At 47.0% G+C, this 26,547-nt stretch overlaps 1 protein-coding gene across 1 annotated transcript in view; it reads right to left on the bottom strand.

Moving 5' to 3' along the window:
- The window catches only part of MIDEAS (mitotic deacetylase associated SANT domain protein), a 66,317-nt gene extending 43,790 nt beyond the window's left edge, over positions 1–22,527 (bottom strand). Inside the window, exon 1 of the mRNA XM_074365274.1 lies at positions 22,100–22,527. The gene's annotated coding sequence lies outside the window, so the exon portion shown is untranslated. The remainder of the gene's footprint in view (positions 1–22,099) is intronic.
- Positions 22,528–26,547: the final 4,020 nt, after the last annotated feature.

Genomic DNA, 26,547 nt, shown 5'->3' with positions numbered 1-26,547 from the left:
GAAATAGAGTCGGTGACCTGAAACAGCCCTGCTCATCTTGGAGCAGCTCATGCCTTCACCCCAACTAAAATTCCAAATTCAGGCCACCTCAGAGATGGAGAAGGAGTGTGTGTGTGTGTGTAGGGAAGGAGGGCTCAAGACTGTCCCAGATGGCCCCTGCCTGGCAGGAGAAGTCTCCCTCCCAGAGGCAGGCAGATGAGGATGTGTAAAGAAAGCTGCAGCTCTTCCGGGAAAGCCCTGGAGGTCAGTTTTGCTGCAGATATGACAGTGCAGAATCACTGACATGTGAAGTGAAAGTTTTGGTTTTAGAAGCCCCAGCCCTTTCTACAGGCCTCTGGAGCAGCTAAGAAGGGTGCCCTTTGGGAAAGAAAAAAAAAGTGTTCCAGGGACCTCACCCATACAGTGGGCTTTTCTCCATCATCCAAACTTCTTTGTAAACTGCAGGAAAGAGAGGACAGAACTCCAGTTCCTAGGGAGTGCATCTGCTGAGAAACACCCCAGGAAGCAAGGCACCCTAGACAGGATTCCAAACTCTGGGTCCCATGACGGCAGAATATGGCATCACGGAGGCTTCCTGGAACCACATCGGCTCTCTGGACTCCACTCAGAGTGATCCCCACTACCCTGAGTGTCATCACCAATTTCCACTTCTGGGACAACCTAAGACCAGTAAGCAGCTTCCTCAAGGGTGAGTTTTGTGGTATGTGAATTATATCCCAATGAAGCTGTTATTAAGAGAAAAAAAAACTTCAAAGGAAGGCAGGTTCTCACTACCCACCCACCTGCCTACATTAACTTTCTGCTTCTATCATTCACAACATAAAAGAGTTTTCCTTACTCCAAACCCCATGTCTGCTTTCCTGTCATTTTTCCATTGTCCTTTCTCTGTCAGGACTTTCCACTTTCCATCGAGGCCAGGACACATGGTGCGTTTAAGTGAATAACTAACCTTTGCAGGAATGGAGGGAACTGGGGGTACAAATACATTTGAGGAAATCACAAGTCCACAATGCTGGGTTCCTTATGTCCCTTATGTTCCTTGTGTCCCTGTTTTCATTTCCCTTTCCAGAATAAAGGTATTACCTCTAGGACCTCATCACCTACAGTTACAACAGAAGAAAGAGAAGGTTGCAGAAAGAACAGGCAACCAGGACCGACTTTAGGTCCTGCCTAACTAACCCATCACCGTGTGATCTTAGGAAAGTTGACACTTAAGACCCTAAGAGATGTACTTTATTTACTACACAAAAAAATAAAAGAATGTCTACCTTCTAGGGACTCTGGGGAATCCCAAGGACAAAAAACTGCGTTATAAATGTATCATGCTATGTACCGTAAGAGGTTACAAATTTTTTTTAAACTGCTTTATCCTATAACCCTATCTCCCAAAACTAGCTTCTCCCTTTCAAGAATCTAGTCCAGGCAAGATTCTTTATCCTCTGAAAAGACCCCAGGTCCACCCCATCAGCTTCAGGGTGATCCTCTGCTGGGCTCTGCCCAGAGACTCTTTCCAACACTGGCTCAGTGCCCTACCCAGGTGTCTCTCCAAGCTTCTGTCCCAGTCCCCACTCTTTGTGTCTTTCCTACCAAGCTTGTCCACAGTGCACCCATCCAGCCTGAATAGGGACACTCCTTTGATGCCTGTGTCTTCTCTTCACCCCTTTTTGCCATGTCCTTCCCCAGCCATTAAGTTAAGCCACCATGTGCTGAGAAATCCCTTCACTGTGTTCTCTTTTACCCTTGAAAACCCAGGGGACTCTCTGCCTCAGTTCACATTTACTTCACCTGTTTCGGGGCAGGGCCATGCCTGCCACAGCAGCCCACAGCTGTCCACATCCCTTGGCCCTCCCACCTACCCCCGCCTCCACCTCCCTCTCTCGCAGGCCTGGGTCAGGTTCTGAGTGTCTTTGTCAGGCCTGAGAGGGAGCTTCTGCAGAGGTCCCCAGTTGCTGCTGTCACTCTGGGAGAGATGTCTGGCTGGGTACAGGGAGAAGGACAGAACAGGTGTGGCTGCCAGGGAGAGTGGGCCGCCAGGGCCATGGGGACAGGAACGTCCTTTCTTCACAGAGCCAGAGCTGCCAGTTTCCCAAAGGCCTCATTTCAGCACAGTTCTATGCCCCCTGCAGAACCAGTCCCAGGCAGACTCCTTCACTGGCAGTTCTCTGGAGTTCAGCTTCCCGACACTTGTGGCTGTGGTGGCTGTGAGCCAGGAGGAATGGGACCTCCGAGACCAGTGTATGCACTGGGCATGCTTTAAAGTAGTATTTTTAAATGAAAACAAGTAAAAATGATGCATCTTGGACTATAATCCAAAATTCAGATTCATGGCAATGTACAGGTTAAGGTCACAGGCTGAGACCTGAGTCCAAATCTTGGCTCATACTAGAGCCTGATGACCTTAAGCAAGTTACTTAAACACTTGGTTTTCTCATGTGTGAAATGGGTATGATAAGTAAGCCCTTAAAACACGGTCTGGCATTCGTTAAGTCTTTCATAAGTGTTGGCTATCATTTTTTTCTCATCTCCTAACTGAACTTCTAGTCTTGCACACTTATCCCCCACACTCCCGACAGAGTGACCATGTCCCTTTTCAATAGCTGCCATCATCCACTGCAAAAAGCTGAGACTTTTGGCCAGACTGCTAGGCACTTATGCTTCTGGAATGATCTGGCTCTGCCCCACTTCCCAGCTTCAAGCCCACACAGCCCAACAACCTGAAGTTCCCCAAGATGCCTGCTTTTCCCCACATGTTCTTCTTTCCACCACTTTCGCCCACAAGTAAACCCATACCCTGGTCTTGACTTGAGCTTAATGGCAGCTCTTCCGGGAAAATTTCCTTGACTCCTCCAACCAGAGGATGGCCCCTGGCGCCCTCCCAGATCCCCTGTGTCAGGCTTGTGCACCATCCCCCAGCTACAGTGAGTGCTGGTTGCTAAGGGCTCGCAACTGCCCCTTTCACAAAGGGAGGCTTTGCTGGGAGAGAACACTGTAGCCAATGATGGACTGCGGAAGGGCGGGGAGGTGGGTGGAGAGGGGAGGATCCAAAAGGCCCACCCCCTCTACCTCAAGGTAAGATCAGATCTGTTGTGATGCAATTTATGTTCCAGCGCTCCCTGTGGAATCTGGCTGAAGCTCAGTAGCTTCAGCTGCAACACATCCTTCCTTGCTTAGCTTTTCCCCCAGTCCAGAACTGCTTTCCTCCCTCCCCTCCTCATGAGAGTACTTCCTAAATCAATCCCAGGGACCCCGAACTGTCTCAGGCTCTGCCCCTAAGGACCAGAACAGCCATTCTCTCTCCTAATTCCCACGGCATCCTCTGTTTATCTTTACTCTATCCCCTAACATTGTTCTACCATTGCTTACTGCACCATCTCCCTACTAGGATCAGAGCTTCTGAAGGGCACAGCCTAGTCAGTCACCTTGTATCCCTTGCATAAGTGCCTGCACATGGTGGGTGCTTAGGAAATGCTTGTTGATAGATGCATGAGTAAAATATTTGTGAAACCTTGAGGTAAGCAATAAAATGTAACTATTATTGTCACAACTTTTATTACTGTTCTGTTCCTTCCATTCTAAGATGCACATTTTCTCCCATTTTAATATCTCCAAAATCAGGATGCATCTTACAATTGATAGCATATCATGGTTTAATTAGTGGCATTTTCTCCTTCATAGCTGTACATAAAATAATGGCCATTTTATAATCATTCGCTTCCTAGGTTCAATGGTGCATGGTATTATTATTATTATTATTATTACTACTACTACTACTACTGCTACAGAGACTCGATCTCCTGGGTTCTGAGGATTGCAGGGCAAAGTCCATGGAGCTAAGTCCCCGTTACCTGAGCTCAGTAGCTCTCAGGCAAGCTCTCATAAAGTGACCTGCAGTTCTCCAAGGATCAGAAAGACCCCTGTCTCCCGACACCCGTGGACTCCCACGAAAGCAGACCAGTGTGATGCGGTACGTACTCTGGACTGGGAGTCAGGAGAGCAAAGTTCTAAGCCTGGTTTTTCTTCTAATTTTCTGGATGACCACACACAGAACCTATCAACACACTTATTGAACACTTACTAAATGTTTGACGTGATGTGAGCCTAATGAACCCACCCAGCACCCTGAGAGGAAACCATTATCCCCATTTTATAGATAAGGAAGCTGAGGTTCAAAAAGGTTAAACAGCTCTTCCAAGGTCAGACAGACGGAATTTGACCGCTGGTTTTTTGAGTCTTTCTCTCTGATATATGAGGATACCTCTCTGGGCCTGGGTTTTCCCAGTAAGGAAATCAAAAAATGAGAGGTCACAGATTAGAGGCTTACAAGCCATTCTCATTCCCAGATATATTGTATTTGACCCATATAATATGTTTTACTTTAATTGAATTAAATTTATTGTCAACATTTATTTAAACCAGGAGATTTAAGCTAAAAATCAGGATTTCTGGTTTGTCATGAAAAAAACTGGAACACTGGCCCCACTGAGCCCTCCTTCTTGGAGGTGGTGCCAAGTAGCGGCGCAAGGGGAGTAGCATTATGAGAGGAACAGCACTGCAATAGGAGTAGCACGTGATTCCACCCCTTCCTAGGCCACAGGTCACTATTGTTTATCATCTCACTGGTGCTGTTTTCTTGCACCCAGCCAGTCTCTGTTAGTGATATCCCCCCAACCGCCCCAGCCCCCGACTCCTGTTCCCTATGGGCCTTTGAGTGGGTGATCCTTAGACCAGATGAACTCTAGTGCCCTCTCCAGCCCTCACAGCCTGTGGCTCCACCCAGAATCTCCCAGGTTGCCTCCCTCCAAGGAGGTCACTTTATGGACCTATTTCAGAACCACTCAGACAAGCCCCTGCCTCGCACCTACCTCCCCTTGGTCCCCATCACAGGGCCCCCATTGTCTGTCCCTCCTAATCCCTTCCATTCCCATCCCCACCCACAGCCAGTCCAGGGCTGCAGGTGGTGAGGGAGTGGCTGAGGTGGTAAACCAGCGGGGTGTGGAGGTGAGTTAGCCCAGGTCAAGGGGCGGGGCCCCACCCAAGGAGGCAGGGAGAGAGGAAGGCAGGACTTTGTATTTCTCAACAGGAAAGTGGTTCAAGGAGATAAATGTAAGTGGGAGGCTCCGCAGTCACAGAAGATGAGTATGGTTTGACACATAAGGAAACACAAACAGTAAATCATCGGGATGAAAAATGTACAGTATCAGCAGCAATTTAGGATATGCAAATTAGAACACCATTAAGGACCCATTATGGCCAGAGTCAACATGAAAATAAGTAAATAAATTAAACAAGAAAGCTGCTGTTGGCAAGGTCATCAGGAAAAAACTGCACATACATTGCTGTGCCACTATAAACTTCAAATCTTTCTAGAATGTGATTTGACATTATGTTGTAAGAGTTTAAGACCTTATGGTTAGGGAACCAGATTCCACGAAAACAATTTAAAATACCACCACAAAGGAGTTTTTATAAAAGACACTCATAGCACCTGTATATAGACCTCCAAAATGGAACTCCATTCAAATTACAGTAGGGGATGGTAACAGAATGAAATATGAAAGGATTGACACATGGAAACGTTTGATGAAATCATGTTAGATGACAAAATCAATACAAAGAAATAGTAGAGGCAGACTTTTAAACTATGTTAAAACTTCCACAGGAACATCAGCAGCAATCAGAAGAGAATTCTGAACAATGTAAATTGCTAATGTGTAATGTTTACTCTGTTAAGTTCATCAAGATGGTTTAAATAATGATGATGATGATGGTGATGATGATGATGATGATGATGGTACTGTAAAGGTCACTGAACAGGATCTCCTCATCATAAAAATACCCCAGTGTAGGTCCCAGGGTGCATTGTAGGCCCAGGCCCCTGGCTCAATGAGGAAGTTAGAAGGGATGTAAACTGGGAGAGGAGGGGTTAAGACTGTGGGCAGGGGGAGGGCCCCAGAGCTTCCCTTATCAGGAAGACTCTGAAAGACACCTCTCCCCAAAGAAACAAAGTTACACAAATAAACCCACACCACTTAAGCTCCAACATCCTGGGTGCTAACTCTGACTGCTGCATTTGCGCTCTCAATTTTACTAATACCTTATTTCAGCAACTTCGGAGGTGACACCAGAGCTCTTTGTGGGCTAGCCTAGGAACCCAGCCACCATTTATAGCATTGTTTCTATGGAAATATGTTTCAAGCTTCAAGAAATCGAGCTGCTGACAACCCGGGGGCATGCACGTGGTCTCTAAATTAGGGAACTGAGACGAGCAGTTATTGCTGGGTCTTGGGCTCAGGAAGATGGCTTGTTACTTAAATTCTGTGTCAGTTAATACACCAGCAGCAATGATCCCGTTGGAGTTGGCTCTCAGTCACTGTAGGGGGTGGGGATGGGACCAAGGCATCTAGGAATGAATACGATATTCTAGGGAAGCACAGGGATATTCTCCACCCCTGCCTCCAAACCCACACACAAGCCTGCGTGTCGTGAAAGACATGAAACGGGCCTGAAGTACCCCTCGTGAGTATCCAGGCAATCCCAGTGCCCACGCACTCTCCAGTTTCTCTCTGACCCTGGCAAACCTCCAGCCACAAGGCCCTATTTCAGTCTAATCGTAGAACAACAAACTCCAGATCCTTGACAGTTCTGGGATTTGGCTTTAGCGGATATATGCTTGAGACAACCCATCTTTCCGCACATTCTGCTGCGGTGGCTTCTGTGTTTGCAGGCTCCAACCTGCCTGCTTGAGGTCTGCCCAGGGCTCTCCAGCTCCCACCCACCTCGGGACTCCAAACAACACAAAGAGCCTCCATTTCCTGCCCTGAACTGTGCTAATCACGGAGAAACAAGATCACGGGCCACCACACGGTCACTCCACACGACAAGAAAGTTCCCCACTAAGAAGAACAGACTACCTGTGGGGAGGTAAACCCAAGGAGGAGTGGTGGGTAAGAAGGCCGTTCACTAGGCGTCCCAAGCACGCCAGAGATTAGAAAAGGTGGTCAGAGACAGTCAGCTGTTCAGCCACCAGGCCACACCTGCAGCTACAAGTCTCAGCAGAGCTCATGGCAAGATGGGAGGGGTCAGGGGGCCCTGCGGCTAAGCCAGAGGTAGACTGGATCAATGTGGAGGGCTTTCTGAGGCTGGCAGCTCTAAGTTTCCATACTATAATAAATATATGCAATACTGCAAACAGCTGAGAAATGAAGTCACTGGGACTCCACCTGGGTCAGGCAGGGCTGCAGGAGGTCAGTTTGCAAAGCACACCCTCCCCGCTGCCTGTGTGAGCTGCAGAAGAGAATCTGCCTCCTGCTGCAACTGGGCCTGCAGGACCAGGCAGCCTGGAGGTGAGTGGGTGGCTCAGAGGCAGAGCTCATGGCCACACGTGCTCTCTGGGCTGGTTTCCTGGAAATCCAGGTGCAAACAATCATCTGGGGCCCTGGGGACACTTGGGGGTCGCCTGCACCAGGCAGAGTCCACACTGGGAGCCCTACAGTTATACAGTTAGCCAGCCTATACAGTCAGGCCTCCAGTTGTGAAAAGACTCAGCCAATCTGAACTCTTCAGCTCCTGCAGTGCAGGTGGCTGATAAGGTTCCTTCTTTCAGGTGGTAACGGATGGGACGCTTAGAGTCTCCTCATCCAGATCCAAAGACGCTGCTACGTTAAGGTGTTTTTTAAAGAAAATTATATACACTATGTGTATATTACTAAAGCAATTTCAAATACACAAATACTCCATTCATAACCATTTCACCTAAATCCTGTATTTACCTTATGCCAACTTATACTAGAGCCAATGTAATCAGTTTTGATGCCCTCACCAAGTATATGTGCAATTTTGCCGACTAAAACAGAAGCCACTTTTTCACCAAAATTCTTCAACATTTTCCCATGAATTAATACCATCCTCATATTAATTTAACAGTGGCACAACATTCCACTGAGTCTAGGTGTCACATACTATAAAGCCATGTGGGAAACTCAGGTTATTTACAGTGTTTTACTGCTTTAAACAACGTTGCTATTAATATCTTTGTGTGTATAGCTCTTTTCCTTTCTAGAATTTTTTCCCTAGAATAAATTCTCAAGAGTAATACTAATATGTAAAAGGAAATTAACATTTTTATAGCTTCAAGTTCTACATCTTAAAAATATATTGTTCTGTGTGAGGTACCTAGACTATTTTCCAAAGTAGTTTTCCTGACAGCACTTCCCAGTCCTACCAGTCAAGGTCTACCCTTAAAATCCACTTTTCCCAACTCCCCAATGGGTCGGGCGTGTGAAGCACAAACTCTATGATTGAGTGGATGTTGGAGGTAGCTCAGTTGATTTGCTGGGGGAGGGATGAGGGAAGGAAGACAGAGATGTGGGTAGGAAGGTAGAGGACTGAGATGGACAGGAGGAGGGAGCAGGCCCCATGGAGGCAGAAAGAAAGGCAGATCCCAAAACAGATCCCTCCCAAAACAAGCCAACACCTCTCCAGGACATCAGACCCACCCCACCAACCAAGCTTCCTCTGAGCTGATCCTCCTGGGGCCAAGAACAAAAACACACTTCAATGGGTTCCTAAAGGAGATTTTAGAAATACCACGTGCTTCTAGGTTCTGAAACATATTTTGCAAACAGCAGAAGCCATGCACTCACCAATGGTCAAGTAAGCCCCTGCACGTGTGGGCTCAGCCATCAGGGTGGCTCGACTTTGAGAAAGCAAATCTCTTAAGAAAGAAAGTCCACCTCATCAGCCGTGGTGGGAAAGATGCTTCTGCACGGCGCTCTCTCTCTAAATGGCATGCAGACCCTGGATAACTGACTATTTCACACCAGAAGCATCCTTGAGAGGTAACCCAGGTCCCACTGTGAGGCACCATAAAGACACAGCCTGCTAGGCTCTGTTCACAGGCTCAGGGAATTTCTGAGTAAGAAAGAACCACATGGAGTCCAAGTCTTTCACTTTATGGACAAACCGAGACCCCGAGTGCCTGCTCTGGGGCTCCCGAGGCACCCTGCAGTCATTGTCAGGGGGGTGCTCCTCGTCCTCCTCCAACAGAGAGAGCCATGGCCTGTCCTGACCGTCACTCAGCTGAACAGGGCTTTCATTTTACAGAGCCTCAGTGTCTCCTCTCATGGTCTGCCAACTCGTTCTTCCTAGTTCTTTCTCTGGGCAAAGCCATCAGACAGTGCCAGGCATGGACACTCAGGGGTCCTCCAAGGGCAGCTGGTGTTTATCCTTCTGTGAGGGTTGGGGCTGGAGGGGAAGGAAGTCTCTGCCACCTTTAAACCAGCTCCTCACCACAGACATCTCCTCAGAGTCCTCCTCAGGGTGAGGGGGATGCAGGCGCTGGGCTTTGTGGCCTGAAATCCCCTTCTCACCCTCACCGGGGTCTCCCTCAGGCTCAGAGAAACAGCAAAGCCACCGAGGCAGCGGCTCCACCAGCAGGTGCAAAAGAGAGGCCGTCAACACCAACCACACACACCCCCTGACCTAGGCCAGGTCCTGGGCCTGCCCACAGCTCCCTCACATCCCCTCAGGCTGCGCTTCCTGCCCCATCACGGGACACCTACTATGTGCCAGGCACAGTGCTAGGCCAGGGGGAAACGAGGCACACCTGCAGCTGATGCCAGCGTCCTCATGGGGGGAGCCTGAGTGCAGAAAGACTAAGGTGGCGGTAAGGATGCAGCCGACTCCTGGCTGGTCCTGTCGGCGTCCACCAAGAAGAAAGGGGCAGGGAGGATGTTTGGGGCAGGAGGACAACAATACACAAGGCACAGAGGCGTGGAAGTGCATTGAGGAGCAGAGAGAACACACAGGGCCGTGCTAGGGAAGGGGGTAGGGCAGGAGAAGAGGTGGCGAGGTGGGCTGGGGCTGCAACAAGGGCCTGGGGTGCCTTTCTGAGGAATGTGAGGTTTCTCCTGTAGGACTTGGGCAGCTCTCAGAGGTTTTTAAGGGGCGGGGGTGGGGAGGCACATGATCAAAGCTGTGCTTCAGTAAGAGAACTCAGGTCCTTCAAGACCTCTTTTGTGCTTCAGTGTTGTTTTTAACATGATTCCATTTCATCTGGACACAAATGGGCAAGTCAGTGTAAACTGTGCTGGAGCCAACGCTGGCTGGGAACACTCCTGCTCCATCCCTCCTGGGGGCCCCCGTGAGCCCACACTGGTGAGCAAGCCTCAGCCTCAGGAATCACCTCAGTCCAGCTGCCAAGAACTCAGCCCTTGACACACCAGCTTCATGGAGGCAGCAGTTCCCCAGTTCCAGGCACCAGGGGAACAGACCCTTAAAATGCTGGCAGCCACCACAGCCATGAGCCCAGTAAGTTCAAAACTGCATTTTCTTTTTAAAGCAAAGAATTTCTTTATCTAAGGTTTTTGGAACTGAATGACCAAAATTTCAGTTGAGGTGCCCTTACTTCAAAAAGCTATAGTCAGAGGATCTGAGGTAAGAAGGGAGCCAGTGCTCACTTAACCAACACCCTCTAGTTCTATGGGTGAGGAAACTGGGTAGGGATGTGACTGGAGGTGCTGACAGCCCCAGGCAGACGAAGCCCTAGCTCCTTTAGCTCTCTCTCAGGCATGATATTGGATAGAACATCTCCACTAGGCTGACATCTTCAAGATACGAAAAGGGCCCAGTCCTGTCACTCTGCACCAGGGACCTCAATCATTCCATAAACCAAGCCTGAAGCCAAAACTCCAACCTTCAGTCAAATGCAAGGTAGCACCTCCTAAATACTTCATGGCCCTGTGAGTCTTGCCCAGCCCCAGAGGAGAAACAGAATTCAAGTTGTAGCTGCCTGTTAGCTAGAGACAGCCAAGCCTTGGCCTCTGTCCTTACAAGGCAGCGCTGAAGTTTTCCAAGTGGAATCAAATGTGCAGGGAGGATCCAGATGCTGGGATGAGCTCTCTTTTCCACTGGAATCAGAGTCCAGAGGACAAATCCAATTGCTAATGAAACACTCAGATCTCTAGAGCACATAAAAATCCCAAAGTTTAGCTGGAGGCTAGAGGATGCAGAAAGGTGTCCAAAAGGCTTAAAATCAAGATGTGGATATTTTCAATGGAATAAGGGGGATGCCCCGTCTCCTCCACCATGTCCAGCGCCGAGGGCTAGAATGGGCTCTGGCTTCCATAGTGGACACGTTCACCTGGCATGTGCACCTGTCCCCAGGTTTCAAGCACCTAACACTGTGAGTCCTTGTGGGAGGGAGAGTTCCACCTGCCACTGGGGAAGTGATAACCTCCAGAGCCTTGCTCTTCAGGACCCCAACAGTGAGAACATGGGCATGTGATCTAAGCTGGCCAATCAGATGCTCATCTTGGCCTCTGCCTCTGGATTGAGTGACACAAACAATTAGGGGAGAGTTCAGAACTCATTCTGGAGGTGGTAGAGCATTCAGGTTAGCTGGTAGCAGTGATGCCAGGCCGGTGGCATCAAAACTTTGTCTTTGGTTCCAGCTACCCAACTTCCAACAGGTCCTGATTGATTTCTGAGCATCATTCTCCAGATTTCCAGGACATTCCAGGACATTCCATGAGTCACCAGATATCCTTCCAATACATTCCTTTTCTCATTAATTTAGCCAGGATCAACTTCTGCTGTTTGCAGACCAAAGATCTGGACTACGCCAGCATGTCCTTCTACCTAGACCTATGACCCCCCTGAGATAACACCTGCTCAAGCTTCTATCATTTCCCTCTGTGAAAAGAGTCTAGTTTAAATACTCACACATCTGAGAGGATCACAGGCACCTAATAATCACAAATATGAACAAATGTCATAAATGCTGAATATAACAACCTACCCTTCCCCTCGATCTGACCAGGTGCCTGATTTGGGGCATTAATATCAGAAATTAAAGGCATTACCAATCCCTTGGACTCTTCCCTATTTCTCCAACAGCTCAGGGATAGGTGGACTTGGAGTCTAGAAACCTGGATTCTAGAAATTGCACATGTCACACCAACCCTGGGACAGGTGATACCTGCACCACCTATTTCTCAGGGAGGTTGAATGAGAAACAGAGAAGCCCGCATGGCAAAGCCCCACTAACCTTCTAATTTCTAAGTCAGTCATTCTTTTCAGTCCTCTCTCTTGACATCCCCAGTGATCAACAGTTGATCGATTTCAACTCAATTTAATAAAGACTAATGTGGGAGGAGGGTATAGTTCAAATGGTAGAGTGCATGTTTAGCAAGCACGAGGTCCTGGGTTCAATCCTCAGTACCTCCTAAAAAATAAATAAATAACCAAATTACCTTCCCCCCAAAAAAATTTAAAAAAAAAAAGACTGATGGAGAAATTTCCACGTGCCATGTGCTGTACTAGGTGCACAAAATTGTGGTCCCTTTTATCATAAAATGCAAAGCTCCCTCCTCCTTTGGCTTCAATAACACCACACTCTCCAGGTTTTCTTCCTTCCTCACCATTGGTTCCTTCCTGGTCTCCACTGCTGATTCCCCTTATACAGCATCCCTTAAACGGTCATCCCTTCACCTCCTACTGCACACTTTCCATGGGTGATGCCATCAGCTCCCCTAGCTCCAACTGCCTTCTGTGTTCTGGTGATTCCCAAGGGTCTGTTCCAGAATCTGATAGACAGAAGGGGCTCAAGGGAAGTAATCAGGTTTGTCTGGAACTTGTCTTGAAGCTGTAGCTACACAGTAAATAATCATTTTTACTGAAATGATATGTTTATTTGGGGCAGCTTGGTTAGAGTTCGTGGAGGGGGCAACACTCTCCTTTACCATCCCTTGGACGATCTCCTGCCCCAGACCCATGCATCCACCTGCCCACTAGACAGCTATCTTGGATGTCTCACAGGCACCTCCAACTAAACCTGTCCTAAATTGGACTCATTGTCTCTCCCCTAAAATCTGCTCCTCCTCCAATGTTTCAAGCAGAAACGTAAGCAACACTTTGACTTCTCCCTTGCTCTATACCTTTGGTTGGTCCTCAAGGACTTTCAACCCAACTCCCTTGGCATCTTCCTCCCCCACTGCTCTGACTCCCACTTCTCCATCTTGTCCCAGTGACCGAAAGGACCTCCTCATGGTCTCTTTGCTGCCTGTCTTCCCCCATTTTCAGTCAATCTCCACATCACAGTGAGTGGCTTTTTAAAAAGGAAATCTGATCCTCTCTCTCTCTCCCTCATATGCACACATACAAACACATACACACCATCGATCCTCAGCGGCTCCCCACTGCCATCAGGGTAAAGTCCAAACCTCTTAGCTGACACAAATGGCTGGCCCATGACCTGACCTCTGGCAGTCCCCTGCTGCACCCCCTCCACCAATGCTCCATCACACCCTGCTGCTTGCAGCTCCCAAAGCAGACCATGTTGTGTCATGCATCCACTCCAGGCCTCACCTGAGCAGCTCCCTGTGTCTACAATTAATTGACTCCCGTTGCCAGCTGGTGGATGCCTGCTTGTTTCTTGGGACACTGCTCGAACACCAGCTCCTCCAAAAAGCCTCTCATTCATTAATTCCACAGATTTCACTGAGCACAAGTACCCTGTAAGGCACAGGGGCCATCCTAGACCTTTCCTAATGGTCCTCTCTCCTCTGGCCTGGTAGAAGTGACCTGTCCCTCCTCCAAGCCCTGCAGACCCTTGAGCGCTTTTACACTATCATCTGTGGAACTAATTGCTCTTGGCTTTTGTGCATAGACTTTTTGTGTCTCCCTCAGACTGTGAACACCTTGAAAGGGGAGGCTGGATCTTCTTTACCTCTAGGTACTTTACCAGTACATAGCACACAGTAGGGACTCAATAAATGCAAATGACATGAATGAGTGAAAGAACAAGGAACGCGAGGGAAAGCACTCTGTAAACCATGATGGGCAGGGTTCCACTGTCAACTGCTGTTGCCAGTTTTCTTTTTCTCCATAACTGGGGAATTCAGATCCTAAATGCCAGCCAGGTAGGTCAGCACAGCTTCCTAGGGGGAATTCCTGAGCCTTTCCCCACCTCTGTGCAAGTGGAAGTGAGGATCAGGGAGCGGCTTTGGTCCCTAAGTTGTTCCAAAGCATACGCTATTGGGAGACCACAGAGGAGGGGGACACAGATTCGTGCGGTAGATTCCTTGCAGGCCTCTTACAATGACCTGCAATCAGGAGGCTAGGGAGGGGGAAAGGGGGAGGAAGGAAAGCAGACATGGAGGGCTAGGGCCTTAGAGCAAAGTGTCTGCTACACATGGCACTGCCCCCTCCCAGCCCCACACCAATAACAGGTCACCCCAAGCATAAGTCTTTCATCTGCAGTCCTGCAGTTTAAAACCCAATCCACGGGGCAAGGGGTTGGGGGCAGAGTATAGCTCAGTAGTAGAGCGCAGCTTAGCATGTATGAGGTCCTGGGTTCAATCCCCAGTACCTCCATCTAAATAAATAAATAAATAAATAAATAAATAAATAAATAAATAAATAAATAAATAAATAAATAAATAAATAAATAAATAAATTAAATAAATAAATAAATAAATAAATAAATAAAATCTACTCCACGAATCTCTCCATTACACCCCGCTCACCTGATCTAAGAGCATTTCTTGCTTAACCTCTTATGGTTAAGTCCTAATTTATAAACCCGCCATCTATTCAGGGATGAGCATGGGCTAAGAGCCCTGAGCCTGGTGCCTGCCCTGCAGGATATCCTAGTATAAGCATCTTAGCACGCTAAGTGAGACTATAGTATCTGAACACATACATATTTTCATACTACAGAGTCCCCAAACTAAAGCCAACCACTTCATCTGGTGTTCAACCTTAGAAACTGCAGCTTCTTCCAGAACTAGAGGAACAGCCTAAGACGAATTTAAGTGTTAAGAGCCAGTATGTCTGCCGCCCACCCAGTGCCCTCCTAAGGGACTTTCAAGGTTAATCTTGACTATATTCTTATTTTTCACTTGACACACTGACTTTAGAACCTGACCCCCAGAAAATGCAACTCCACCAAATTCCATTCTCCTGGGTGACAGATCTACCCTGAGTCTATTTTTCCCTCTGAGTACAACCCATCTCAGAGGCTGATTGCCAGCCTCCTGAAGGGAAGGGGTTGGTGGGACCCCACTTTACACCCCTTGTTGTGGGACAGTGTTGAGAGCACTGCAGCTGTTCTGTAAATGCCCAGTGAGGACAGTCAGCCTTGGGTTGACTGGCTGTTCAAGGGTGCTGAGTCTGTGTTCCTGGGCCCTCTAGCATCCCACCCTCTTCTTAAAGAGATGAACGGATACACACTAATATACATAAAATAGATAAACAACAAGGACCTATTGTATAGCACAGGGAACTATATTCAATGTCTTGTAATAATCTATAACGGGAAAGATTCTGAAAAAGAATATATATATATATATATACAGAATGTATATATATATATACACATATACACACACAACTGAATCACTCTTCTATACATCTGAAACATTGTAAATCAACTATACTTCAATTTTAAAATAAAAATTTTTTAATTAAAATTTTTAAAAAAGACCTCACCTCCACCCTGGTTTGTTTGTTTTTTTCCCTCAAGTTTCTTCTTTTAAATCTTTGTGTACTGCCTTAAGGAAACTAAAGAGGTAGAATTGTAAACAAAATCCTTGGTTTACAAATACACAGACTGGAACTGACGATTATGATGATTAAGATGATCGATGTAGGATAGTGAAAGGAAATGGAATGTGGAGTTTGTGCCCTGATTCTTCCATTTAACAGCTATGCGACCTTCGAGAAGTCACATCCTCTCTGAATCTTAGTTAAAAATGAGTTACCACAGGTGCCCTTCCCAGCTTTAAATTCTCTGAAATGTTGTTACTGCAGTTACTACAAAACAGGAGCTGGATGATAACAGTCCCTGAGGTCCCAAAAGTTGGCCTCAAAGTTGTAAAAGTCCTACAGTTCTAAAAGTTTATTATTTTTGTGAAACAGTAGATTATAGAAAATATTGATTTTTAAATGCAGTTTATGCCTAATTTTTCAGGAATAGTTCTCTGTGTATATCCAAATTTCACCCATATATGGGTGTTCATCAAGAATTTTCACTTAAAAAAAAAACGAATTTTCACTTAAAAGTGAATTCAACATATTGACTGCAATATTGTATGTAATAGCAAAATGACTGGAAACAACCCAAATTCTCTGCAACAGTAACTAGTTAAATAAATGATGGTATTTGCATACAGTGGAGTACAATTTAACCATTGGAAAAAATGAGGCAGCTCTATAAGCACTGATATAGAATAATCTCCAAGATACATTAAAAGTGAAAAACACAGAATGCAGAAGCCTGTGTATAGTATGCTGGCATTTGTTTGTATATTCATATTTTCTTCTATTTGCAGAGGCTACATCTGGAAGCATAGCTGAAAAATGACAAACTGTAGTTGCCTAAGAACACTAAAGGATTGAATAAAAGAGGAACATTAGAGGATGGGAAATTTACTTATTCAAAGTTATTATGTTATCTAATTTATCAACATTTTCTTACGGGTTCTGCTTTGTTTCTTTCTTTAGAAGGTCTTCCATTCCTCAAAGTTAAAATAGATGTTTATTTTTCTAATTCAGTTGCATTTGTATATGTATATATATGTCTGCATCTCTTCTCTGTTGAAATTATTTTTGAGACTTACTTTACAAAATATAACATCTCTTTTGATGTTAAACGATATGTACGTATTACCTTTTTTATTGAAGTATAGTTGATTTATAATATGTTAATGTCAGTTGCACAGCATAGTGATTTAGTATTTTTACAGATTATATACTCCATTAAAAGTTATTACAAGATAATGGCTATAATTTCCTGTGCTATGCAACATAACCTTGTTGCTTATCTATTTTATACAAAGTAGCTTGTATCTCTTAATCCTACACCCCTAATTTGCCCCTCCCCCTTCCCACTCCCTTTTGGTAATCAATAGTTTGTTTTCTATATTTGTGAGTCTGTTTCTGTTTTAATATACATTCATTGTATTATTTTTTAGATTCCACATATAAGTATTTGTCTTTGTCTGACTTATTTCACTAAGCATAGTATTTTCTAGGTCCATCCACATTCCTGCAAATTGCAGAATTAAATTATTTTTCATGGCTGAGTAATATTCCATCGTGTGTGTGCATACGTGCCTATACCACATCTTTATCCATTCATTTGTTAATGAGCACTTGGGTTGTACATTATGTTTTTGAATAGAAAGATGGGGGGAAAGAATCTACTAGATCTTATTTTTAAATAAAACAAAAAAACTTAAAGAATCTAGCTTATAGGGTACATTTTATGGTATGTGAATTACATCTTAATTTAAAAAGAAAGAATCTAGCTTATATGGCAAGGTTGAAATTAATAGCATGAGAACTGGGTGAAGACAACAGAATCCTCCTAGGTAAGCCTGATGTTAGGGTTTAGCCAGGATCTCCCCAACACTCAGTTTTATAGTTTAGCCTAATTTTATAGGTTCAATACCTGTTTGAGCAAATCAAAGCTGCAGACAAACAGGAAGCATCTCTTTGCCTTCCTCACAAGTCTTGCTTGAGAGTTGGCCCTACCTCTTTCTACCAGTCTGGTTCCCTTGGAAGACCAGACCAACCCAAGTAAACAAATGGTTTCCCCTAAGAGCCAGTGCTCAGGCACAGGACATCATGAGGCAGGTCAACTGGACTCAAGTCAGGACAAGGAGGAGCCAGTCCTGAAGCTGGACAGACACTATCTGGTACCCAGGGGGAAGAGGTGCTGCAAATGAAGCAGAACAATGAGGTGCAAAACCAGGAGGTGTCAGGGAGAGGCTAACAGGCAGAAGGAGAAAGGGTGGGTAAATGTTCAGAAAGACTGGGAACATGGTGCTTGGTGCTTGGGTTGGGGGTACATGTCTGTGCACAAGCAGACAATGTCTGCAAGCCACTGCATTTGCTGTGTCTCCAACATCATCATCAAACATTCCCTGGGATTTGCTATGAGTGGACACCAGGGCTGGGAATACAAAGCTATATAAAACAGGGGCTTCCAGTTTAGTTGAAAAGTGATAATATTGATCCACCCAAAAGCACATTTGAGGAGCCAAATGAAGGGTATGATCAGAGCTATGTTCCAAAGGAGAAGTTGAAAATCATTTAGACCAGGTTTCAAGCCTTTCTTCATCAGGGGACCCCAGTGGATGTTACCAGGGAGAGGCCCACAGGGTGGGTCAGGGGAAATTCTTAAGGAGGGGAACATGAATAGGGCTAAAAGGAGAGCAAGACTGAGCCAAGCAGGAGAGAGGAAAGAGGAGGCATTCCAGACTTCTGGGGAAGCAGGAGAGGTACAAATGTTCTCCACCAGCAGTTTGGACAAGCACACGGAGCAGGTCACTGGGTCAGAGCAGAGGGTTAAGAGCAGAAGACCAGTGGCGGTCAGATCCCTGTGGGGAAGGCCCTGACTGCCAGCCTAGAGGTTTGATCCTTACTGTGCAGACAGTGGGAAACCACTGAAGGTTGCTGAGCAGGAGGGTCACACTGGCAAACAGGCATTTTAAGCAAGATTACAGAGGAGCCCTTTATTCCAGGCTTATTCAAAGACCTGTGTGTATTTCAAGTGGCACTCGAGACAGAAAGTCGTAAAGCATTGCCCTGTGTCATGTAGACGAAGGAAAAAAACAGGTTTAAGGATCTCACAAAGAGATGCTTCAGAGAGAAGGAGAAATGAGGTGGGGGCACATCTTAAGGAAGGAAACAGATTTGCAGGACAGAACTGCCAGGCATCTGGAAAACTGCAAAACTTTCTTCGGAGTCTGGAATGCCCTCTTATGGCTGGAGGGGTTCTGCCTCCTTTTTTGGAGGTTGGTTGTGATGTCAGAACATGGGATTGTGGTGTAGGGAGGCAGCTGGGAGGAGGCAGATGAACAGAAATATAAATATTGGGGCTGGAGAGCGTAAAAGGCCTCCCATATCATGACCACCCTCTGGCAGGGGCCTTCATCTGCCTCTCAGTGGAATCTAGGGGTTTTTGCCAAAGTTGCTGGGAGCTTCCTAATTTCCCAAACAGCTTCTCCTCTTAAAACAATAAAATGATTTTTCAAGTCTGTCAAGTTTTGATTCAGAGCTTTTTCAATATTGTTCTTAGTTGTTCATAGCGAGGCAGTAGGCAGGGCTGTTCTGGGGCCGTGAACTGGGCAGCAACTTTAGGCCGTAAATCAGCATTTACGTAAGGTGGGAGAGGAAGTCAGGATTAAGTTTCCGGTCTTAAACTGGGCTGTGTACAACTGCAGGGCAAGCTCTGTGAATGCAGAGGCAAAGCTGAGTAAGCCAGGGGAAGGGCCTGAGTTATGCACAAAAATCAGTCAGGCTGAACTGAAGAAAGGGGTGGAAAAAAAAAAAAAAAGGAAATGGGCGGGCAACTGTTCCAGGTGGCTCCACAACTCTGGGTGTCTCTGGCCTTTGCAAGGGGTCCCTCCCCTCCACTCTCCAGCTACATTCCCTGAAGGCCTTTGGGTACTTTTAATCTCATGAACACAAAGGATTGCAAACTCAAGGCTGTCTTTCCTTTGGAGTCAGAAGGGACTGCTCCCCTCCCCTGACTCTCCAGACTAGTATGGTGGCGGTGGCATACGTTAATAAAGCAGCCCTGGTCAGGTGATACAGATAACCAGGACCTTGACAGTCAAGTTCAGTAAAAAGCTAAACGTACCCAAAAAAAGAGGTTGTGCAACTCATGGGAACTCCTGCCTTAGTGGTGTTTTGCTCTAACCCTCATTCCCCTCTGGCAACTGTGTCCATGTGTCCCAGACTTTCCAGAAATGTCTAGATTTCACATGTTTTTCCTTGAGTCTCTGGAAGCACATAGGTGTCTGCCAGGGACCGTGCCCTAATGTTTTGGTTTGACAAATGGTCACTTTGCCCGTGACACACAGCTGGCATGAGGTTGCAAAACAGTATTTTTCCCTCCAGGTGAAACTCAATTACTTGGTTGGGGAGAAGGCCAGGCGTGGGGAAGCTCCTCTGTGCCAGGGCCATTGGTACCTGCCACTCTGAGCAGAGAGGCTACCGGAGCCCAGCAGTGAGGCGGTGCCACTGAGTCACAGTACCCTCAGCAGGGCTGAGTGCTGCCCTGGCAGCGTTTTCTACCTCGGGCAGGGAGCGAGTGGGCTGAGACTTGGCATGCGAGAAGAATGGGCCAGCATGCATCCTGTGCATGTTTGTGACTGTGTTTTTAATCCCTGTACCACAGTTAGCCACCTCTGAGGCCCTCAGGGAGAACCTATCTGCCTTCTTTCCATGCTTGCAGGCTTGCTTCCTTCCTGCAGCACAGCAGCTCTGAGATGTGAGGACCCCCACCTTGTGCAGCAAGCCTTGCTCAGAAAGGGGGCTTGGGGGGGGGCGTCCTCTGGAGAAAATTAACAGGAATCACTCTTCTGCCTCCCCCACCCCCACCCCAGACACTGTCACAGACACACAGTGTCAAAGACTCAGCCCTTTTCCCTTTGACCAGAACACAATAAAGGAACTAGGACCCACCTACTAAATTTCTGCAGCTGACATTTCAAGGCTCAAAGTCTAGCTCACCAGCGCAGTCACACATGTCTGACGTGTCCTCTTTGCAACCAGTCCCAATCCAGCCACCATGCAATTTTGCTAATTCAAACTGCTTTCCCGTTTAGGGAGGTTGATAGCCATCTCCCATCTCCTTTTCCTGCTGACGTCATCCCACATTTTCTACAGGCACAAATAAGGGTACAATTCCTGGGATAGTTTTCAGGCCGCAGAAGGTGGGAGTGGAGGGATCTTGCGCTCTTGGGTCCACTTCACTTCTCTGGCGTTTGGCAAACTGTTCGAGGTTAGGGGAGAGGCAAGGAAATAAATCACCTAGCTAGGGTGAAAGGCCCAAAAGAACTTGGCGATTGCAGCTCAGGCCCAGATCTGTCCTGGGTATTTGCAATGCAAATCTGCCTTTCGTTCGCTGCCACCGAGGTCTTGCACAATAGCCTGTGTATAAACATCCACGCCAACAATGCCTGACTGTGCAATCACGCTGTAATTACAGGCCGGCAGGAAGCTGCTGCTAGGAACTGCACCATTCAACCTCCAGACATCCCATGTCCGAGTCTCCATGGCACGGAGGTGCATTCCTGCACACACCACGCGTCCCTGCCGCGGCCGCGGCTGCTACACTTGCAGACTCCAAGCCAAGGAGCCCAGGCGCCACCCGCCCCGGCCTGCCAGCCCCGAGTTACTTTGCAGGGATGTCATAAACTTCTCAGCTGTTCTTTAAACAAAACAAAACGAAACAACCTTTCGCCACGAGGCTACCAAGGGCGGCGGGAACCACCATCAAAGTTCCCAAGCACATTCCTGCAAGCCTGAGCAGTTTTAGAAAACAGAAAAGAGCGAGATGCCGCAGAGTCCACTGGAAGCGAGTTTCAGAGTTTTATATAGAAAACACTCACATATGTATGTGGGTGTGCTGACAGTTTTTATGGCTAAATTGCAAAGTGTTAGGCCTTAGTGATTATTGTCAAGTTCAGGACGTGGTGAGGGAAGAGTAAGAGCGGGGGAGTCAGATTTGATCAAGGAGGGCTTAGGGGCAATTCTGGTTTTGCTTTTCGGACATGCGTAGGGTTGTTTTCCCAAACTCCCCAATTGCTCTGCTCTTTGTCACTGGAGGGCCAAGCAAAGAAAAGTGGGAGGAAAGTTCCTTTAACTTCCTTCCTGCGGCCTCAGCGAGGGCTGCTAAGAGGAAGAGAACGCTTCCCTGGGAAGCACGGGGCGGGGTCCAGGGGGCGACCACTCCCAGCCTGTCGGAATGGCGGGGTGCCGAGCGGAGGACTAGCTCCAGACGCAGGCCACGCGAAGCCCCTTTCCTGCACCATTCCGATCGCAACGGCGCCTGGAGCTGCTTGGCTGCAGCCTTGGCTGGTTTAAGTCCCGCGACAAAACAGCGACCACAGCGGCGCAGCCCCGGGCCCGGCGGATCCTGGCCACCGAGCTCCCTCCCTGCAGAGCCCTCCGCACGCAAGCCCAGCGCAGCCGGCCCTACCGGCCCGCCACATCCCCGCCCGCTCGGCCGAGCCCTGGCCCGGAACGCTTCCGGGCCCCACGTCGGCGCCCCGGCGGCGGAGGGGGCACTGAGCACGCGGCTCACCTGCGCGCTGGATCCCGGGGCTGCTCCGAGGGGCGCGGGGCGCAAGCGAGCGCGACCCGCAGACTCAAACTTTGTTGCTCTTGGGACGGCGCAGTCGTCACTTCCTCGCAGAGCGGGTGGCGCGGCCAGGGCTGTGACCCAGCAGCTCGCGCGGTGGCGCGCCGGGCCCGGCAGCCGCCCGCGCCCCCAGCTCTGCGCGCCCTCGGCTGCTGGGGAAGCGGGCAGCGGTCCGCCGAGTCTGCACCCCTCCGGGGAAGGCTCACTCCAGCCCGGTTATTTCCACGCGGAAGTGCGGTCGAGCCTACTCTTAGGCTGGATCTGGAAGGTGGTGTTGGGGTTCAGGGACCCAGAGCTGGGGTTCCCGGAGAAACAAAGGGTGGGGAAGGAGGAAGAGAAAGTTTCTCAGTTTGGTGTTGAAGCTAGAAGCTCATGTTAGAAAGCACCGTGCAGTGTGTGTGTGTGTGTGTGTGCGCGCGCGTGTGTGCGCGCGTGCGTGTGTGTCTGTGTGTGTGTGAACCAAATAATGCCTAAGCTAGGCCTTAAAACATGGATCTCCTCTCCCCACATCCCCCCAAAAGATCTGCACGCTTATTCATCATTTCCACTGATTATAAGGGCGCAAGACGTTCAGCATTCTTCAGACTTCAAGAAGCTATTTCAGCGCCCAAGTTGGGGCTGCAAAATAGTTTCTGTTCTAATCCTCCCCCGCGATTTCCACCTCTTTCTTTATACTCAACTCACAGATCTCTTTGGGGCCTGTTGCATTCCGAGTTTCGTCAGGGACCAAAAGTGACTCGGAGGGTAGGGCTGGAGTCCTGACAAGAGGAGCTTCACGCACTAGTAATTCTGAAATTGATCATTGCCCAAAATAAATTTACTCACTGTATTAAAAACTACAACAACAAAAAGCCGTCGTTTTGGTTTCTGATAAATAGCAACAAAGTAGTTAAACAGCAGTCTTTCGGGAAGAATTCCTGATCCTGTAAAGTTGGAGAGAAAACGGGTTAGCTTTTACTGTGGTTAAAAAAAAAAAAAGAGCAGACATTTGAAACTGCAGTGGAGAGCTTTCATAACAGAAACATTAGCTTCATTGTAGCTTGTTGTGAAAACAGGGACCTTTTCAAAGGTGGTTCAGGAGCATCAGTTAGGGCTCAACAATTTTCCCTTTTTCCCCAAATACTGCTTCTACTTGTACATTGGACTTCCTGATCCAATGCCTCATCTCTTTACTAAAGCACAGGAAACCATAGAGTTGAGTTGAAGACTTTGAACAGAAAGGTGGATATAAAATTGATAGAAAGTAACATCTGAGAAATGATCCCCAGGTCTATGTTAATACCTAGTGGGAAGTCACAGTCTCACCCAAAGATTAGGAGTATGAAGATTGAAACTCTCCTAGCAACATGAAATCCTCCAAATTGCAACCCTTTATGCAGTAGTTCTGATTTCTACTGAGATATTATTAATGGAGCATTATAAATACAAAATATACCATGTAAGAAAAATAATGTTGCTTTGAGAAAAAAGTGCACTATTAGGCTCTCAATAATTATAATTCTCTGAAATTTTTATGACATCACACATTGTGGGGCAGGGGAAAGATGTGGAAGGATTGTCCATTTCAGTTTTGGAATAGGTAGAAGTAATTCCTTAATGCATTCTGCTTAAGGCAAGTAATGACATAATCAAGAAGAGTAGTGAGAATATGTCACGCGGACTTCTAAAAACAATCACGTGGTACTCCATATTTGTTAGAACAAGAGCAGAATATTGCTTTGTTTCAGTATTGTGATTCTGAATTCTCAGTCACAATTTCATGAATATTCAGCATTTCTGCATGCCCAGGAATAATTAGCAGACAGTGTAAATGTGTGAAGACTTGACACTTGTTTATGCAAAGACACGCATTGCTTTTTCTCTGTATAGGGTAGCATTTGCTGGAGCACCACAAAGTGTAGAAGCTGTGGTAGGTAGCTTCGAAGACAGTCCCCTGCTAATAGTGATCCCCTACCTCCTGGTATTCTTGCCTATGTAATCTCTTCTTGAGTGTGGGCTGGACTAGTTGACTCGGTTCTAACAGACAGTACGTGGCAGAAGTCATGGGATGTCACAGCTGAGATTAGGTTATATTAAAAAAAAAAAACCTGTGGCTTTCATCTTGGGTGCTCTCTTTCTTTCTCTTTCTTGGATCTTTCACTGTGGGGGGAAGCCAGCTGCTGTGTCCTAAGGCAGATCTGTAGACAGGAGGCCTGTCAACAACCACATAAGTTAGCTTGGAAAAGGATACTTCCTCCTTCCCCCATACCAATCGAGCTTTCAGAAGAAACCTTCCAGCACAGCCAAAAGCTGCCCCATGAGAGCCCTTGTAACAGAGGCATCCAGCTCAACTGCCTGGACTCCTGACCCATAGAAGCTGTAAGATAGGAAATATTTGTCTTAAGCTGCTATGTTTTGAAGTAACTTGTTACCCAGCCACAGATAACTAATGCACAAGCCAAAAGAGAATTAAGTCATTGTAGGCCCAGTGAGAACCCCACACAGACTTCCTGGGCCTTCACCTGGAAAGCAGAACATGGAGAAGGAGGCAGGGTCCCGAACCAGACCATTTTTTTAAATGTAACATGTAAATCCTAAGAACAGAAGGCCCAGCCCTTACCTATTTTGCAGAGCAAGGGTCATCCTTGAATTTAAACTAGGTCAGAGGGTGTAGGCTGCTGCTCAGTCCCAGGCAGCCCTGGTATTGGGTGTCACCAACCTGATAGTATGTGCAGATGTCTTCTGTGTCACCAGAATTAACATCTGTCCAGGTGTCTTCTTCCTCCCCTTCCAGGCATCTGCCCTGATCCCGGAGGCCTTCGTACAACTAGTGACCATGGAGTCAGGTCTTGGTCCTAGAAGGGGAGCTTGAAAGATGGGCGTTCCACCCTGGCAGCCAGAATGGATGGGTGATTTCAGTGGAGGTCCAAATGCTAGAAAAAAAGCTTTGTGGTTCTGCAGCTGAAGGGCAAGCCGTGGACGATCTCTGATAAGAATCGCCTCCACACTGCTTCCAGGGCTACAAAGAACAGTCTGTCCACGTGATAGTTATCTTTCTCAGCATCATTTCCTCTCTGACTGGAGCTAATTATTTACTTTGAAAACATACAATAAAGTTTTAGGAAGCAGGAAAGGTGTTATACTCCTTCATCCCTTACCAGGGGAGGCATCTACTTGTGTTTGTCCCTCATGTCCCCCTCCCCTCAGCCAACCCTGCACAAGCCGGCAACTGGAGAGCCCATTTCTGTTTTCCCTCCAGAAACACTAGGCTCTGATTTTTCTCATGTGCAGTGGCCACAGCTGCTGTGTTGCCATGTCGTCATCCGGTTGCTATGACTTGTGAGGTTGTAGATGTGCCAGAACATGAATCTATTAATTTAACAGGAGCTGGGCTCAGCACATATATTCCTTGTTAGGTCATTTGCTTTGCTACCTAAACCACATCCAATGTGCTCAGTAGTGGGAACGTTTCCTAGAGTCTGGCTTTGCAAAAATGCTAAATGCCCTGAATTTGAAGCCTGCACAGTTTTATGTTATTAAATTACTGTAGAGGAAATAAAGACATCCTAGTAAAGGTAGACAAACAGATCAGCTCACGAAAAAAAATCAAGGGTAGGGAAATAGTCAAAGTCTCTGGTCTTCTTTCTCTACACATTGAGGTCCTTTCTGCAGGAGGTATATGTACTAATTTCTGTGAAAATCCCATCTTGAGCCCAGGTTGCTCACTGACAAGGTCTCCAACGGCAGAACTAGGTGCTGCGGACCACAGTAAGAGAAATCACTGTCCTTTTCGGTGGCGCACACAAGCAGGCCTTTTTCATGCACCCCTTCGATTAACACTTATTGAATGTCTACGGATTGGGTGTGCTAGGGATGCAAAGATTGAAAGAATGAAGTCTCTCCCTGTGGGAGAGAAAGACACATCAATTACAACGCAAGACGAGAAGTATTATAATCAAGTTTTGGGTAGGGCACTAGGAGATTCCAGAGAAGGAAGCAAGCAGGTCTGTCTTGAGAGGGGGGTTATGGGTCACCATCAGTATTTTTCTTTAAAAAAAATTCAGAATTATCAAATGCATTGCATAAAGTAATATTAAGCATTGATTTGTGTAGCTTTTGTTTCCATTGTGTACAATATATACGTGTGTTCATATGGGGTCAGAGGGTAAAACATATTTCCTACATTCAGGCAAAGAAGTGTGAAAGTTCTGGGTTTAGACAGTGATAAATAATGACTATACACTGAGGGCCTGCGATGGGTCAGGCCTTAAAGTGTTATCCCATTGATTCGTTGAAGAAACAAGCCATGATTTAAGAGATTGTCCAAATCCTTCTAAATTCTCCTTCCTTAGTAAATCAAGGCCAAGCCTGAAGGACCAGCTCCTTGAGTCCTCTCTGAAAAGAGCAGAGGC

The sequence above is a fragment of the Camelus bactrianus genome, chromosome 6, assembly GCF_048773025.1.
Source record: "Camelus bactrianus isolate YW-2024 breed Bactrian camel chromosome 6, ASM4877302v1, whole genome shotgun sequence".
NCBI lineage: Eukaryota > Metazoa > Chordata > Mammalia > Artiodactyla > Camelidae > Camelus > Camelus bactrianus.
The sequence above is the reverse complement of the archived record's forward strand: the minus strand, read 5'-3'. Positions and strand labels throughout refer to the sequence as shown.